The sequence below is a fragment of the Akebia trifoliata genome, chromosome 13, assembly GCF_017979445.1.
Source record: "Akebia trifoliata isolate Shusen 1 chromosome 13, ASM1797944v1, whole genome shotgun sequence".
NCBI classification, from domain to species: domain Eukaryota; kingdom Viridiplantae; phylum Streptophyta; class Magnoliopsida; order Ranunculales; family Lardizabalaceae; genus Akebia; species Akebia trifoliata.
Window position 1 is genome coordinate 20,945,624 of NC_141387.1, and position 17,020 is coordinate 20,962,643.

The following is a 17,020-nucleotide window of genomic DNA, read 5'->3' on the forward strand; positions in this document are numbered from 1 at the left end:
CATTGATCTCATGGCTCGTCATCGCCAAGCGAGGCCCCCACCGACTCAACGGAATGTCCGAAGCAAACGTACTTCTACATCTTCGACTCGTCCTTCCTCTTCCTCATCCTCTTCTGCTGATGACGACGGGAATGATGAAGAAGATGCAGATCTGCCACCTCCACAAGGTTCTCGCCATCCTCCTGCCTCAGATATTGGTATTGACGATGATCAGCGCCAATATATCGAGCGCTTGCAGTCCCTTCGAGACCGACCCATTGTTTGTGAACGTCGCGTGGACATCGCAGTGATGCACCCATTTGGCATTCCCGATCTACTTCATCAAATGGGCTGGGAGGCACTTCTGGACCTTGGCGACGATGTTTTTCCTTCGTGAGTTCGTCGCTTCTATGCCAGCATCGTGGACTCTCATGACTTTCTGTCTTCCCTTGATGTGGTGGCTTTCGGCACACCCGATCAGATCAGCACTCATGTCACTGTCGCCACCATTGCCTCCATCCTCGACATCACATGCACTTATGTTGGCCATCCTGATCCCATTTCCGACCTGGGGACTCGCCGCAACGCTTACATGGATGTACTCTGTGGTCGTCGGGACATCCAATGGGTCAAGGATAGCGCTATTCAGGGCACAGATCTCCTCCCGCGGTATAGACTTCTCCATAAACTATTTACATCCAATCTCTATCCACAAGCCGAGAATAAGACTGATGTTGCAATGCACATGACTGATACTTTGTACTGTGTTGTTACCGGGCAAGCCATGTGCCTTGCCACCTATCTTCTTCATACGATTGTCGATTTTGCCTGTTCTGGTCACACGTCTGGTAACCTACCATACGGCCGTCTTATTTCTCAATTGGTCGTCTTTTGTGGTCTTTCGGCTGACACCAGTTCGGTGATTCATGAAGAACTTTTCTCAGCTGCTACCCTCTCTAAGATGCGGATTGCTCTTCCCGCCGCCCCTCCCCCACCTCGCCCAGCCCGTCGGGCCTCCACTCCACCTCCTCCGGAGGCACCCGCTTCTCCTCCGGCTGCCCCCTCCAGCTTTGAGTCTCTGTTGGCTGCTCTAGAAGCTGGCCAGCTCCGCTTGGTCCAAGGGCAAACTCGTCTGGAATCGCGCCTTCGGAAGATGAACCGGTATCTAAAGACTTTTATTTGGGCTTGTGTACCTGGGCACGCCACCTCTGATGACAGCTTTGGCAGTGCTTAGTTTTATAGTTATATTCTCCCGCTGTTTTGTTGTTCGGTTGTATTGGATCAGGTTGTTTATGACATGTCATGTATTTATCTATCTTCTGTACCTTATATTGTTTATAATGAATATGTGTTTATGTTCATGCATTCTCACTTTTGGCAAATTCACTATTGTGCTTCTCTGCATCTATTCCCCTGCTATATCTTTTGTTGTTTGGTTTCCTTATCTATTGGGTTTTAGGTGTTTCACCCTTTGTCAACAACTGACAAAAAGGGGGAGAAGGCATCCCACCTGTGAACACATGTTTTAACGCAGGAATGTATGAATAATGCAAGGAGTAAGGGGGAGATATCTGTTGTCTTACATTCTATCTGAAAATGTATCTGTAATCTTTTAAAGAGTCCTTCTGCTTTGTATTTATATATATTGTGTAAAATCTTGTTGGACTATTCATGTAAGTGATTACCTTTACAAAAGGTTCACAGTTGGCAGTCTAGGATTGGTTTTGTCTTGTAATTGACAAAGGGGGAGATTGTTAGTACCATGCTTTGTCAATTCCAAGATTAGTCGTGTGTTGTCATGTTGTAACTACTGGAAAACATTATTCGTATGCATTGCTCAATGAAAAATCAATAGTATATCAAAACCAATCAAGGACAAGGGACATCTTCAACCATGAAGCATCAGAACAGATCTATCTCAAGGGAAACAGAAGCTGTCGGCAGGAATGAAGGATCCATCGCCAGCCACCGACTGAACAATATGGGATATCTTTTATCGGTGGCAGAAGCTCTAACCTGTCGGTTCTACAGATGAATAACCTATCGGATCCACCGCTATCAACCGACAGATCAAAATGGGATATCTTTTATTGGTGGCAGAAACACAATCTTGTCGGTCCCACAGATAGAATAGTCATCGATTCCACCGATGAACATCTTGTCGGTCCTACCGCCATCCACCGTCAGAACTAATTGAGAAATCATCGTTCAGTAGAAGAAGCATAGTTCTGTCGGTTCCACCGTTACAATGCTCATCGGTCCCACCGATGACTCTTGGAGGTTCCATCGACAGAGCTGCCGAAAATGTTCAAAGGTAAGATTTTCGACGATTATGTTTGGTCGGTGCCACTGACAAGATTTAGGTGCCACCGATAGAAAGCCGATGAGGGCTGTTCCTATAAAACAAAAGCTCTAGGCTTCAGCTTGGTTGATCAACATCTTCTAAATTCAGTCCAAGCAAATAAGCACACTTCAAAAGGCTTAACGAAGTAAGAAGAATCGTGAGGTGAACTCGAAACCATGCATATTAAGCTACCTCATCTGAGTTGATCAAGCTTCACTTACTCCATCCTTCAAGAGTTTACATTTTAACATTGAGCTAGGCAAGGAGCCATTGATGAAGGAAGTAATGAAGAACTGAAGAATAACAAACTCACCTCAATCGTCATAACTATGAGATTGATTGTTTGTATTTTAAATTTCAAAAATACTCTTGTAATAGATTACTTGATTTCTTCTTCAAAATAAAGCACTTGATTGAGTTGCGGACTCAAGTTGAGTGATAAAGGTTACTGAGTTCCCGAAGTATAAAACTTAGGCATTTTGAGTGGATGTGGTCCACTCAATCTTAGGGTTGCAGAATTACCCCAGAAAATTCTATGTGCTGTTTAAGGTGAACCAAAAATTTCAGTTTTAGTAAATACCACAAGAACCATCAATTTGGTTCTCTTGGGAGTGGACGTAGGCACAGTTGCTGAACCACTAGAAATCGTGTGCCTCATATTTTTGTCTCAAAATTCCTTATCTTCATGCTAATCTGAACGCGCTTCATGACTGATCATAACTTGCATAAATATCTTGTTTCATGAATGATTTGGTGAATGCATCCTAATTAACAAACTCATTAAAAATTCAGTCACTCTTAAGTGTTCACATTTAGAAGAATTTTTAAATAGTCCTATTCACCCCCCTCTAGGTCTCTACATTGTCAAAGCCTGTAATTTCAGTATGGTATTCTTTTGTTCCTAGATTCTTTTCCAGATCCATTCATTCTTGGATTCGATCATTATCTTTCAGATTCATTATCTTCCAGACTTATTCATTCGTTACCCGATTCAATCGTTATTTTCCAGATTCATTTTCAATCTTATCCAGATTTATTTTAATCATTCTTCTCCAGATTTATTCTTTCTTTCCCAAAATTCATTCATTCCTCAACCAGTTTTGCGCAATTGCTGCCAAGGGTTATCTTGGATTTTGCTCAGATGCCGCCAAGGGTTAACTTGAATTTTGCTTAGTTTCCGCCAAGGGTTATCTTGGATTTTGCTCAGATGCCGCTAAGGGTTACTTGGATTTTGCTCAGTTTCCACCAAGGGTTATCTTGGATTTTGCTTTGCTCAATTGCCGCTTAACTTGGATTTTGCTCAGATGCCGCCAAGGGTTATCTTGGATTTTACTCAGTTGCCGCCAAGGGTTAACTTGGATTTTGCTAAGATGCTGCCAAGGGTTATCTTGGATTTTGCTCAGTTGCCGCCAAGGGTTAACTTAGATTTTGCTTAGTTGCCTTGCTCAGTTGCTGCCAAGGGTTATCTTGGATTTTGCTCAATTGTCGCCAAGGGTTAACTTGGATTATGCTCAGCCAGTTGCTACCGAGGACTTTCTCAGATTATGCTCAGCCAGTTGACACCGAGGGCTTTCTCGGATTATGCTCAGCCAGATACCACCGATTTTGCTCAGATTTTACTCAGATAGTTCATACTCTTTCACCCCCAGTAAGTAGAGTAGGACTTCCAGAAAAATAGTTCATTACTCTTTCACTCAGAGTAGGTAGAGTAGAACTTCCCAAAAAAAAAATTAGTTCATTACTGTTTCACCCCGAGCAGGTAGAGTAGAACTTCCCAAAAAAAATTAGTTCATTACTCTTTCACCCTAGGCAGGTAGAGTAGAACTCTCAAAAAGCTTAGTTCATTACTTTTTCACTCTGAGTAGGTAGAGTATAACTTCCCAAAAAAAAATGAGTTCATTACTTTTTCACCCCGAGCAAGAAGAGTAGAACTTCCAAAAAAACAAAATTAGTTCATTACTCTTTCACCCTAGGCAGGTAGAGTAGATTTTCCCAAAAAAAAAAATGGGTTCATTACTCTTTCACCCTGGGCAGGTAGAGTAGGACTCCCAAAAAGTTTAGTTCATTACTCTTTCACCCCAAGTAGGTAGAGTAGGACACCAAAAAAAAATTCATTCACTCAGGGTAGGTAAAGTAAGACATTCAAATTTTGCTCAGATTATGCTCACTTTTGCTCAGATTATGATCAATTTATGCTCAATTTTACTTAAATTATGCTTAGTTTATGCTCTGTTTTTTCTCAATTTTTACTCAGTTTCACATAGTACACACACTCACACTTGCACTTTTTAGTCTAGGAGAATTCTTTAAAATTCAATGATCTGACACTGTCAGTGAAAGCTCTTGCTCAAGGACCTGACAATCTTTTTGTTCGGGGAGAGTTTTACCCTCAAGGATCCGAACGTCCAGACAAATTGCTAAATCAGGCTGCAAAATGAACTATCACTAGCTTTGCCATTCGGATATTGCACTATCTACCAAAATAGATTTGCTATCTAGTTTGCTTCAACCCTCTGCCAAAGAGGGGCATCTGTAGACACCCCATTTTTTGCACTCGCCTGATTAATCAACTCATCAACCCGATCGCAACGATTCCCAATGATGGATGTTTATTTCAATGCTTTATTTTGTTACCAGATATGTTTCAAAAATCCGGATGAGGTATCTCAAACTGACAAAACCTTATAAACCACGCTACGTTAGGAAAATACGACCCCAGAAACATAGAAATCATCATCTTATAGACCAAAAAGAAGCTTTACGATAAAAATCACTAAAAAATAATCAAATTACTAAAATACCCCTAACATCAAAACAATCCTAGAGCCTACGTTACGCTTAAGAAAACTCATTCAAACACATAAAACAACAAATCGAAACCAAATAAATTATTTCGTCAATTTTCACAAAATTTAACAAAATTATGAAAATGCCCCTCATAAAGGTTACGACCATTCCGCACAAAAAATTTCATAAATGACACAAACCAATATTTCCATTGAATTTCTTACGAAAAATTGATTCTAAAACATCCTAAAACATCAAAAATTGACTTGAAACACAAAAAGTCCTCTCCGAGGATAAAACGGTAATTTTATAATTTTTATAATTAAAAATATTTAAATTAATAAATAAAATATTAAATAATTAAAGTGAAACATTAATAAAATTAATTTAAAATTTTGAACAAAAAAATCAATCAATTAGACTCTCAGGCAAAATTGTTGAGGGTTGCTAAGATATTTATTCAAGGACCCTTCCATTTGGGGGTCCAAAGAATTAAAGATATAATAGAGGGGGGTTCTCCAAAAAAATTAAATTCAATCAAGTACGACTAAATTCAAGATATTAATGTCAATCAAGTAAGACTAAAGTCAAAATTAAAGTTAATCAAGTAAGACCAAAGTCAAGATATTAAAGTCAATCAAGTAATACTAAAGTCAAAATCTTAAAATCAATCAAATAAGACCGAAAGTCAAAATCCTAATAGAGTTCTAATTAAATAATAACTCTATTTAATAGAATTCTAACTAAAATATAACTCTACCTAAAAAAATTATAATTAAAATATAACTCTACCCAAAACAATTCTAATTAAAATACAACTCTACCTAAAACAGTTCTAATTAAAATATAACTCTAACTAAAATAATTATAATTAAATACTAATTCTATCTAAATAAACCCTTAAAAAAAATCTATACATAGGGGTCCTCATATCCTATTTTCGTATCAAATAAAAAACCCTAAGAGAAGTAGGTCAAAAAGCTTCCCTAGCCTCCCATAAATCTTAATTTTGAAGCCCCAACTCCTTACCTAATACCTATACTTCAATTTTAGCTTGAAAAACACCTATAACCCCTTCAAAAATACTCCAAAATCCATAAACAAATCCGAAGAATCCAGATCTAAGGAAGAGATACCTTGCCTCGGAGATCAGAAATCAGATCCGGAGACAGAATGAAGCGAGGAATACTGTACAAGGAGTTACTCTGTCGGATATAGGGAACAAGAACGTTGTCTTCGGGAAGGTATAAATTTTTTAATTTTATTTATTTATTATTACTTAGGTCTTTTAGTGATGTAGTTTATTTGGAAATTAGTAGAAATCGGCGTTTGCCGGGCGGGGTTGGTGCCTAACACCTTCCAACCTTGTAACGTTATCCCCGGACCCGTATTTTCTTTTGTAGATTAGTTTATTTGTCTTTTAGAGTCAAAGTTCGATTCCTAGACCGTAATAACTAAGTGACGACTCCCAAACCTCAAGGGTCAAAAGTGGATCTATGCACCCTGCAGATCGAGGGAGCTTTCACTGTGTCATCCTGGCAATGTTCCCATACTTGGGATTTTTCAAGTCTGATCCTCAATGTCCCCAGTGGAGTTACCACTGAAAGTGCCCTCGATCCTCAGGGTGCGCGGATCCGCTTTTGACCCTTGAGGTTTGGGAGTCGCCACCTAGTTATTACGGTCTAGGAACTGAATTAGACTCGAAACAGATAAAAACGACTAATCAACTAAAGAAAAACTGAGTCTAGGGATCACATTACAGGGTTGGAAGGTGTTAGGCACCAACCCCGCCCGGCCAATGCCGGTCTCTACTTATCCCAAATAATACTACATTACTAACAAAAAACCTAGATAAAAAATAAAAGAATTTTACCTTCGAACGCAACGATTCTATTCCCTCAGATCTGATAAAACCGCTCATTGTACCGTACCCATTGATTCGTTCTATCTCCGGATCTGATTTCTGATCTCCGAGGCAAGGTATCTCTTTCTTAGATCTGGATTCTTCGAACTTTTTTATGGATTTTTGGGTGTTTTTGAAGGACTTCTAGTTGTTTTTCAGGCTAAAATCGAAGTATGGGTGTTAGGTAAGGAGTTAGGACTTCAAAATTAGGATTTATGGGAGGTTAGGGAAGCTTTTTGACCTACTTCTCTTATGATTTATTATTTGATACGAAAATAAAGTGTGAGGACCCCTATTTATAGATTTTTTTAAGGGCTGATTTAGATAGAATTCGTTAATAATAATTCTTTTAGTTAGAGTTATATTTTAATTAGAATTGTTTTAGGTAGAATTATATTTTAGTTATAATTCTATTAAATAGAGTTATTATTTAATTAGAACTCTATTAGGATTTTGACTTTTGGTCTTATTTGATTGACTTTAAGATTTTGACTTTAGTCTTACTTGACTGACTTTAATATCTTGACTTTGGTCTTACTTGATTGACTTTAATTTTTACTTTAGTCTTACTTGATTGACGTTAATATTTTGAATTTAGTCTTACTTGATTGACTTTAATTTTTTGGAGAACCCCCTCTATTATATATTTAATTCTTTGGACCCCCAAATGGAGGGGTCCTTGAATAAATATCTTGGCAACCCTCAACAATTTTGCCTGATAGCCTGATTGATCGATTTTTTTGATTTAAAATTTTAAATTAATTTTATTAATGTTTCACTTTAATTATTTAATATTTTATTTGTTAATTTTAAAAATTTTAATTATAAAAATTATAAAAATTATAAAATTATCGTTTTACCCTCGGAGAGGACTTTTTGTATTTCAAGTCAGTTTTTGATGTTAAAAAATGTTTTAGAATCGATTTTTCGTAAGGAATTCAATGAAAATATTGGTTTGTGTCATTTATGAAATTTTTTTTGCGAAATGGTCATAACCTTTATAAGGAGCATTTTCATAATTTTGTCAAATTTTGTGAAAATTGGTAAAATAATTTATTTGATTTCGATTTGTTGTTTTATGTGTTTGAATGAGTTTTCCTAAGCGTAACGTAGGCTCTAGGATTTTTTTGATGTTAGGGGTATTTTGATAATTTGGTCATTTTTTAGTGATTTTTATCGTTAAACTTCTTTTTTGTCTTCAAGATGATGATTTCTATGTTTCTAGGGTCATATTTTTCTAGCGTACAGTTTTATCAATTCAAGATACCTCATCCGGATTTCTTAAACACATCTAGTAATGAAATAAAGCAATGGAATAAACCTCCATCATTGGGAATCGTTGCGATCGGGTTGACGAGTTGATTAATCAGGCGAGTGCAAAAATGGGGTGTCTACAATGCCCTCAAGTATGAGGGACTTTAATATTGATTCAAGCCATTGAGGGCACCGTTATTGAAAATGGGACCCATTGATGGTTCAAGCCATTGGTGGTATGTGTGTAAGTGTAGAAAGGGAAAGAAGTAGAAGAGGGAAGTGGGAGGAGAGAAGGGAGGTGATTCTTGTCCAAAGCCCACCTTAATCTTCTTGACCTTCTTTGACTTTCCTTGACTTGCTTGAGAGAGTTGAGAGTTGAGAGAAAATTAAGAGTTGAGGTGAGTTGAGAGTTGAGAGTAATGAGGTGAGTTGAGAGTAGAGAATTTTTTAGATGAAACCTTTTTCAAATTTTCATTAGGTAGTGAGAGTTGAGGATGAATGGGCGTTTTATAGAATTTGGGAGTTGTTTTTAAGGATAAAATTGGGTGAAATGAGGAGGAATAGTAGAATGGTGTGGGGTTGAAGAGAAAGGTAGGGGTAAATTAGAAGGGTTTGGAGGGTATTTGTGTAAGAAAGTTAATTGGGTTGTTTTACAATCCAAATGGGTTGGATCTTTCAACCCATTTGGGCTGAGTGTTAGGTGAAGGATAATAAATGGTGAGGATGGGGTGTAAAAGAGTGATGGATGGGTTGAGTGTTTGGATTTTAGAGAATGGGGGGTGTAAGAGGGTGGTTGATGATATTTTGGGAGGGTATGGGAGATAATGCTGTAGACACCCCATTTTTGCATCCGGCTGATTAATCAACTCGTCAACCCGATTGCAACTGTTCCCAATGATGGATGATTATTCCAATGCTTTATTTTGTTACTAGATATGTTTCAGAAATTTGGATGAGGTATCTCGAACTGACAAAACTATAGAAACCACGCCACCCTAGGAAAATATAACCCCAAAAGCTTAGAAATCATCATTTTTCAAACAAAAAAAGCTTCATGATAAAAATCACTAAAAAAATAACCAAATTATCAAAATACCCCTAACCTTAAAACATCCCTAGAGCCTACGTTACGCTTAGGAAAACCCATTCAAATACATAAAATAACAAATCAAAATCAAATAAATCATTTCGTTAATTTTCATAGAATTCGACAAAATTACGAAAATGCCTCTCATAAAGTTCACTATCATTTTGCATAAAAAATTTCATAAATGACACAAACCAATATTCCCATTTAATTTCTTATGAAAAATCGATTCTAAAATATCCTGGAACATCGAAAATCGACTTGAAATGCAAAAGTTCTTTTTAGGGGTAAAACAATAATTTTCCAATTAAATTTTTTTAAAATTTCAAAATTAATAAATAAAAAATTAAATAATGTAAAGTGAAACATTCATAAAATTAATTTAAAATTTTGAACCAAAAAATCGATCAATCAAGCTCTTAGGCAAAATTGTTGATGGTTGCCCAAATATTTTTTAAAGGACCCCTCCATCTAGGGGCCCAAAGAATAAAGCGGGGTTCTCCAAAAAAATTAAAGTCAATCAAGTAAGACTAAAGTCAAGATATTAAAAGTCAACCAAGTAAGACTAAAGTCAAAATCTTAAAGTCAATCAAATGAGACTAAAAATCAAAATCTTAATAGAGTTCTAATTAAATAATAACTCTATTTAAAGTAATCATAATTAAATAATTACTCTATTTAATAGAATTCTAACTAAATAATAACTCTTTCTAAAAGAATTATAATTAAACAATAATTCTCTCTAAAAGAATTATAATTAAACCTTAACTCTATCTAAAAGACGCTTAAAAAAGTTTATAAATAGGAGCCTCCATACCCTATTTTCGTATCAAATAAAAAATCCTAAGAGAAGTAGGTCAAAAATCTTTCCTAGCCTCCCATAAACCCTAATTTTGAAGTCCCAACTCCTTACCTAACACCCATACTTCGATTTTAGCTTGAAAAATATTAAGAAACCCTTCGAAAACATCCCGAAATCCATAAACCAATCCGAAGAACCCAGATCTAAGAAAGAGATACCTCGCCTCGGAAATCAGAAATCAGATCCGAAGACAGAACGAAACGAGGAATACTGTATAAGGAGTTACTCTGTTAGATATGAGAGAACGAGAACGTTGTCTTCGGAAAGGTATAAATTTCATAATTTTTTATTATTATTTAGGTCTTTTAGTGATGTAGTTTATTTGGGAATTAGTAGAGACCGACGTTTGCCGGGCGGGGTTAGTGCCTAACACCTTCCAACCCCGTAACATGATCTCCGGACCCATATTTTTTGTAGTATATTAGTTGATTTATCCGTTTCGAGTCTCTATTCGGTTCCTCAACCGTAATAAATAGGTGGCGACTCCCAAACCTCAAAGGTCAAAAGTGGATCCTCACACCCCGCGGATCGAGGGCGCTTTCAATGGCGACTCCGCTGGGGACAATTGAGGATCAAACTTGAAAAACCCCAAGTTTAGGAGCATTGCTAAAATTACCTAGAATGTTTTTGTTTATTTTTGTTTGTTTATTTGTTTATTTATTATTTTATTTGCATCTTTGTTTTTTTTTTGTTATTTTTGGTTCGATTACTGAGCATGTATTTCGACTTTGAATATTTGGCTTTGCCATATTATTCTTGTGATTTATTCAAGGGTCATCTAAGGTGATCTTGAATAATGTAGGGTTTCGGAATGGTTGGTTTTATTGAAGATAGTATAATGATTGTTGGACCATGACGTTTATTTTTTTAATTACGTGTGTAGATCTATTTTAAATTTTTTATTTTTTTAGGATGTGTGCGATTGATCCTTGGACAGCATTTTCTTTTCTCAGTATTTAAAAAAAAAAAAAAAAAAAAAAAGTGTGATTAGTTTGTTTTTTTTTTTTTTAAATTTCTTAGGCAAGTCGTGCTGACAGCAAGGAGGAAAGAAATAAAAAAAATAAAAATAAAAATAAAAAATGACTTTTAGGTTCTGTTAGCAAGCATCATCATTTTCATGGGTTTTAGGGGTGGTGTGCCCCTGGTGAAAATTTGATTTTGATCGTTAAACATTTAATGAGTTTAAAGGTAGGGTGGTGTGCCGTTAGTGAGAAGAGGAAATTCCTCTTCCTATCTTCTTCTCCCACGGAAAGAACAACAAAAAGAAGAAAAAGGAACGCCTCTCCTTCTGACCTCTCTCTCTCTCTGTCTCTCGAAAATTACAGAATTCGAGTTGTATTTCCTCTCTCAAATCTCTTACTTGTTTGGAGCACACAAAATCCTTTTATCTCAGCTCTCACGGACAATTGATCAATCGATCTAGATTTTTTGATCTTTCTGATCCTGCTTTTAATTCTTGAAGTGAAGGCTGCTTGGATATGGCCACATATACACCTAAGAACATCCTAATTACTGGTGCTGCTGGTTTCATTGCATCCCATGTCGCCAACCGGCTTGTTCAAAACTATCCTGACTACAAGATTGTCGTCCTTGACAAACTCGATTACTGTTCAAATTTGAAGAACCTTATTCCCTCTAGATCATCCCCAAACTTCAAGTTTGTCAAGGGAGATATCAGCAGTGCTGACCTCGTTAATTATCTCCTCATTACTGAGTCCATTGACACAATAATGTACTTTAAAGCCCAGACACACGTTGACAACTCCTTTGAAAATAGCTTTGAGTTTACCAAGAACAATATCTATGGCACTCATGTACTCCTCGAAGCATGCAAGGTCGCCGGCTAGATTAGGAGGTTCATTCATGTGAGCACAGATGAAGTCTATGGGGAGACAAATGAGGATCCTGTTGTGGGAAACCATGAGGCTTCTCAGCTCCTCCCAACAAACCCATATAGTATCGCTCGTTCTAATCAAGGTTGAATGATTTCAGCATTTTGGCGTTGTTATGATCTTTGAAGTCTGATAGCTTTTCCAAACAGTTTTATCTTGGTGATGAAAGGATCTTTCCTATTAGATTTACAATTTTCTTTCTTCGAATTTGAGATACTGCTCAATTTTCTTTGAAGGCAAAATCTTCGACTTGCATGTCCCGCATCTTCACTTTCTTATCAAAACACAAATGATTCAAGGTGATAAATCAAATTTACTTCTGATGATTGATTTTTTTGTTCACATTTTAAGGAATGAACTTTCCATTTCAAAAACTTCCTTTCACGCCACATAACATAGAACCCTGAGTAATTTGCATAGAAAATTGAGTCAAAGTTTGACATGTCGAGGGTGTGGACACTAATTTCACAAATCAATCTCGATGTATCTCATACCTTTTCATGGTGATGGTTGTCTCAATAGTAATCCATTCTGGGTGTCTAGCTATTTTGAGAAATCCAATGTTGCTATATTTCATAACTTGTCCTCTAATTATGTGATTTCGTTCTCGCTTTATAAATGGAAAATATCCATCTTGTGTTGGACAACACCCAAGCTTACCCAACATATCCTCATAGGACCATGCAAAGAAGTCTTTTGAATTTTTTGAACAGATTCATCATTTCCTCGTGTTCCTCTAGAGATAAATTAGTTCCAATCTGAATTTCTTAGGAATTATTTTTTTGCTTCGAGGTCAATGACCTAACCTTTGTCTTCTTGTTCAAATAATTTGATTAATTCGGGAGTGGATTCCTTGTTAGAGGATCCTCTCCTAAAACAAGATTATTAGTTAATTTGTTAATGCGTTCGAGGTATTCAAAAATTTATTTTATTTAATTAAATTCAGATGGGGCGACAAAAATCATTGCAGACTTGACAAACTGACTCGACTCAGCAGCATGGTAATTTTTAAGGAATAATTGGGCAATGTTAAGATACTCTGTGGTAGTTTGCCAGTCTTGAACTTCTTTTTTAGATTCTTTGTCCTCTTTTCTACCATTTTCTTATGTAAATTAGATTCCTCTTCCTTGGCCAAGGTTGTATGATTATCAACATCAAGCCCAGATATTTTGAGAAATCTTTTTTCCCCAGTCGCATGTTCACATTCATTGCAATAAAGGGAGAAAGGTTCATATTTTTGGTCCAACAGATAAAGCTTTTCATCTTCTAAGGAGTTGGATTCTTCCAGGTCTATTTGTGTTGAAACATGGGTGAGGAAAGTAGGGCTATCAGGATGAGGTGGGGATAAGCAGTAGATTTCATCGAAAGTTAGGTTGAATGGTTCACAACCAGTAGTAAGGACTTCATTAGGGGTTGTCATTCCAGTAATAGGATGGCTAGGTGGTTTAAGATTGATTGGACGGACGAGGAAGACTAGGTCAAATGAGGGTTGGTTGTTGGACACCATATTCAAAGTCTGAGGAGGTTGGTAAGTGGGTAAAGGATTGGTGATAATATTTGACTGCATAGATGCAGGGATGGTGATTTTTTTTAGTTTTGATGAGGTCTTGAATGGCATGGCAGAGGGTGATACATCGATCAATATGATGACCTGAGTTTTGATGGAATTCGTAGAAAAGGTTGGGGTTATGTAAAGCAAGTTTGGCAGAGGTCGATGTTGGAAAGGGGTGAGAAGCCCTTTTTCAATAGTTTCTAGAAGGGTAAAGTGAGGTTCATCCCTAGATTTATGAACTGTCGAAGGGGGGCTCTACCCAAATTTGCCTGATTATTGGTTCGAGTCGGGGGTTGAATTGGGGTAGTGGATGTGCTGATTATATAGGCGTGATTGATGTTAGGTTTAGGATTAGTGAAGGGTTTTTTGGCTTTGTTGTCAGAAGAGTTAGAAAGGATCCCAGAGGCAAAAGCCTCCTCAAACTGACTTCTGACTTGTAACTAGGATTCAAATGTGGGGAGATACTGGACGACTAAATGCTGAGCATACCCATGCGAGAGGTATTTCAATATGATTGCCACTTGTTCCTTTTTTGATGATCTATTACACATTTATGTAGCCTTGGCTATCCAGCGACTAATGAAATTAGTAAATGTTTCCCCTTTCTTCTGCTTAGTTGATTTCAAATCCCTTCGAGAAGTTTCTATCTTGGTGTTATACTTATATTGATGCCAGAACAACTTTGACATATTTTCCCATATCCCTATTGCAGCTGGATCTTGGAACATCAACCATCGTAGCGCTAATCCTAATAGAGTACGTTGAAACACCAATGTCATTTGCTCGTCACTGAGCCCCATTGTGCGCATGTTGGTGACATATACCATGAGATATTTTTTTGAACAGCCTATTCCACTGAATTTTTCCATTTCTAGCATTACAAACTTCTCGGGCAGACGGATCTTAGGGATTTGATTCAAAGCCTCTATTCCTGTCGTGATTTCATCAATCCCTTTTATGTCTTTCACGATTGTTTCCAACTGATTCATTCTGTTGGCTAACATCGGATTCTCACTAAAGGGTTTCTCATTTTCGTCAAGCTCATAGACCTCATCCAAATTCTTGGCCGTGCTACTTTCGAGTCCTTTGCCCCTATGATCGTCAAAGAAGTTTCTTGTTGATTCAGAGATATGTTCCAACACCTCTACCTTACTTTTTATATTGTTCATATCCATTGCAAAGACCGTCAAGATCTTACGAATTTCTGCGAGTTCAGATTTAGAAACCATTTCTAACGGTTCGCTTGGTGCTGATGTTCTCCCCAAACGACCTGACTCTCGACTCTAACTAGGTGGTGGACGCTTAAGTTTGGGTGCAATAGTATCCTGAAGCCCTATCAATGGTAGATTATTTGTTGCAGACCACAGGAAAGATTTTTAGCAGTTAGAACTAAAGGTCCCTCTTGATAACAATTTTTTAGATTAACTGCTTAGATTCAAAGTCTTTAACTGATGACACATTCCTAGCAAGAAGTTGCATGAAGATGATTTGTCGATTAATCAAGAATCTTAGGAAATTTAACCATGATTAAGGGTTGTACGACCTTTAAAAAGTAAGATCCAGATTATATTAATCGGTACATCCCTTAATATGATCTTTTTGTTAAGCCCAATCTTGTTAAATATGAAATATCCAGTTCATTGAATTGAACTGGCTAATACTAGATGATTGGGGCTACATACCCATTTGAGTTTAGGCCGATTTGACCCAATGGATCTGAATATTCTATTTAAATCACTTCATCTACTGTTTTTAGGCCAATTAGTCCAACCGATCCATGTTTTGATCCATAAAATCATTTACCAATTGGGCTAACTGGTTTAACTAGACATTAATCAGTATGTTTAATCAGTTATGTCTATTGGATTGGACCGGTATTGCGGGTTCAATTTAAACAATGTGGACCGGTCCATCCACTTAGCTTTTGATTAGATTAAAGAAAGGCAACTCGGGAACACTTATGGTAGATTCGAGTCATGGCCTAGTGGGACTACACCTAAGTTCTAGGCTTACTATATGATTGAGGCTAGGTTAGGACAAAGCTTAGGTTACTTCAGTTCGAAACACCGATATATTATCCTAATTTTACCTAGTCAAGTAGTATGTGGTGCTCTAATTTGATATACTCAAAGGTACTGTACTGAAGTTGTAGCATTCACGGGTGTCTCCCGTGTTCCAAAGGACTAGGTTAGCTTAGATCCAGTTATTGGATTTATAAGAACATGACATGATACAAATATGAGTATGCATGCTCGTGAGTGTGTGCAAAGGGACCAAGTAAGCTTGGGGTGTTTTCACGAATATCTATCCAAATTAAATACATCCAATCATCAAACAAATTAACAAAGATAAACAGTTGAATATATCTAATCACATGTCAATGAAAGAAAGAACAAAATCTAGCCTAATCTAAGAGTCTCATTGAGTAAACTGGGTTGATTTGAGAAAAAAGACAACCTAAGGATAGTCTTGGATCAGGTCCAGTTTGACCCTAAATGTCCTCAGTGGAGTCGCCACTGAAACCTCTCGACCCCTGCAGTCGTCCGCCAAATAGCGAATAAGGGTCCAATTACGCAAATCGGAGATGTTTAAAGAATAGGGAGTCGCCACCTAATTTAGGTCTAGGAACCATAGATAACTCCAACATGGATTGGGTTGGTCTACGAATAATGGGTAAGAGGTCAGATTATGGATTTCAGAAGGTGTTAGGCATTGAAACTCCTGATCAAGATGATCAATCTCTACTAGGATCCAAAAAGTATCCTACGGTCAACATTCAAAGACTAAAGGTCAAACTAGGGTCCAATCATCATTAAATCGCATTGGATTTAGTAAACAAATCCTACAGCTAAAATAATTACATGGTTTCTTGAATATCGTGTTGTGGAATCCCATGATTTAATAGGATTTACATGACACTAAAATTTAGTGAATTGATTCAGTCACATTTGGAAGAATATGAAATCAATTTTTAATGCCATGTACATAAAATTAAGGAATTGGCTCATTGACGACATTTTATCAAAGAAAATTCGATTTTTGAATCGTCACGTGCACTAAATTAGTGAGTTGACCCACATATTTGTTATCAAAGAAATTTTATTTTTGAATCGTCACGTGCATTAAAATCAGTGAGTCGACTCACACAATTTTAACCAAAGAAATTTGATTTTTGAATTGCCACGTGTACTAAAATCAGTGAGGTAAGTCACGAATTATTAATCAAAGAAATCTTGATTCTATGAATTTCCATGTGTATTAAAATTAGTGAGTCGACTCACACATTTTTAATCAAAGAAATTCGATTTTTGAATTGCCACGTATATTAAAATCAATGAGTCAACTCAACAATTTTAATCA

The 17,020-nt window shown here is 36.9% G+C and overlaps 1 pseudogene; it reads left to right on the forward strand.

Annotated features, from left to right (window-relative positions):
• Positions 1-2,246: 2,246 nt before the first annotated feature.
• Positions 2,247-12,063, forward strand: LOC147388067 (trifunctional UDP-glucose 4,6-dehydratase/UDP-4-keto-6-deoxy-D-glucose 3,5-epimerase/UDP-4-keto-L-rhamnose-reductase RHM3 pseudogene; annotated as a pseudogene).
• The last annotated feature ends 4,957 nt before the right edge of the window (positions 12,064-17,020 follow it).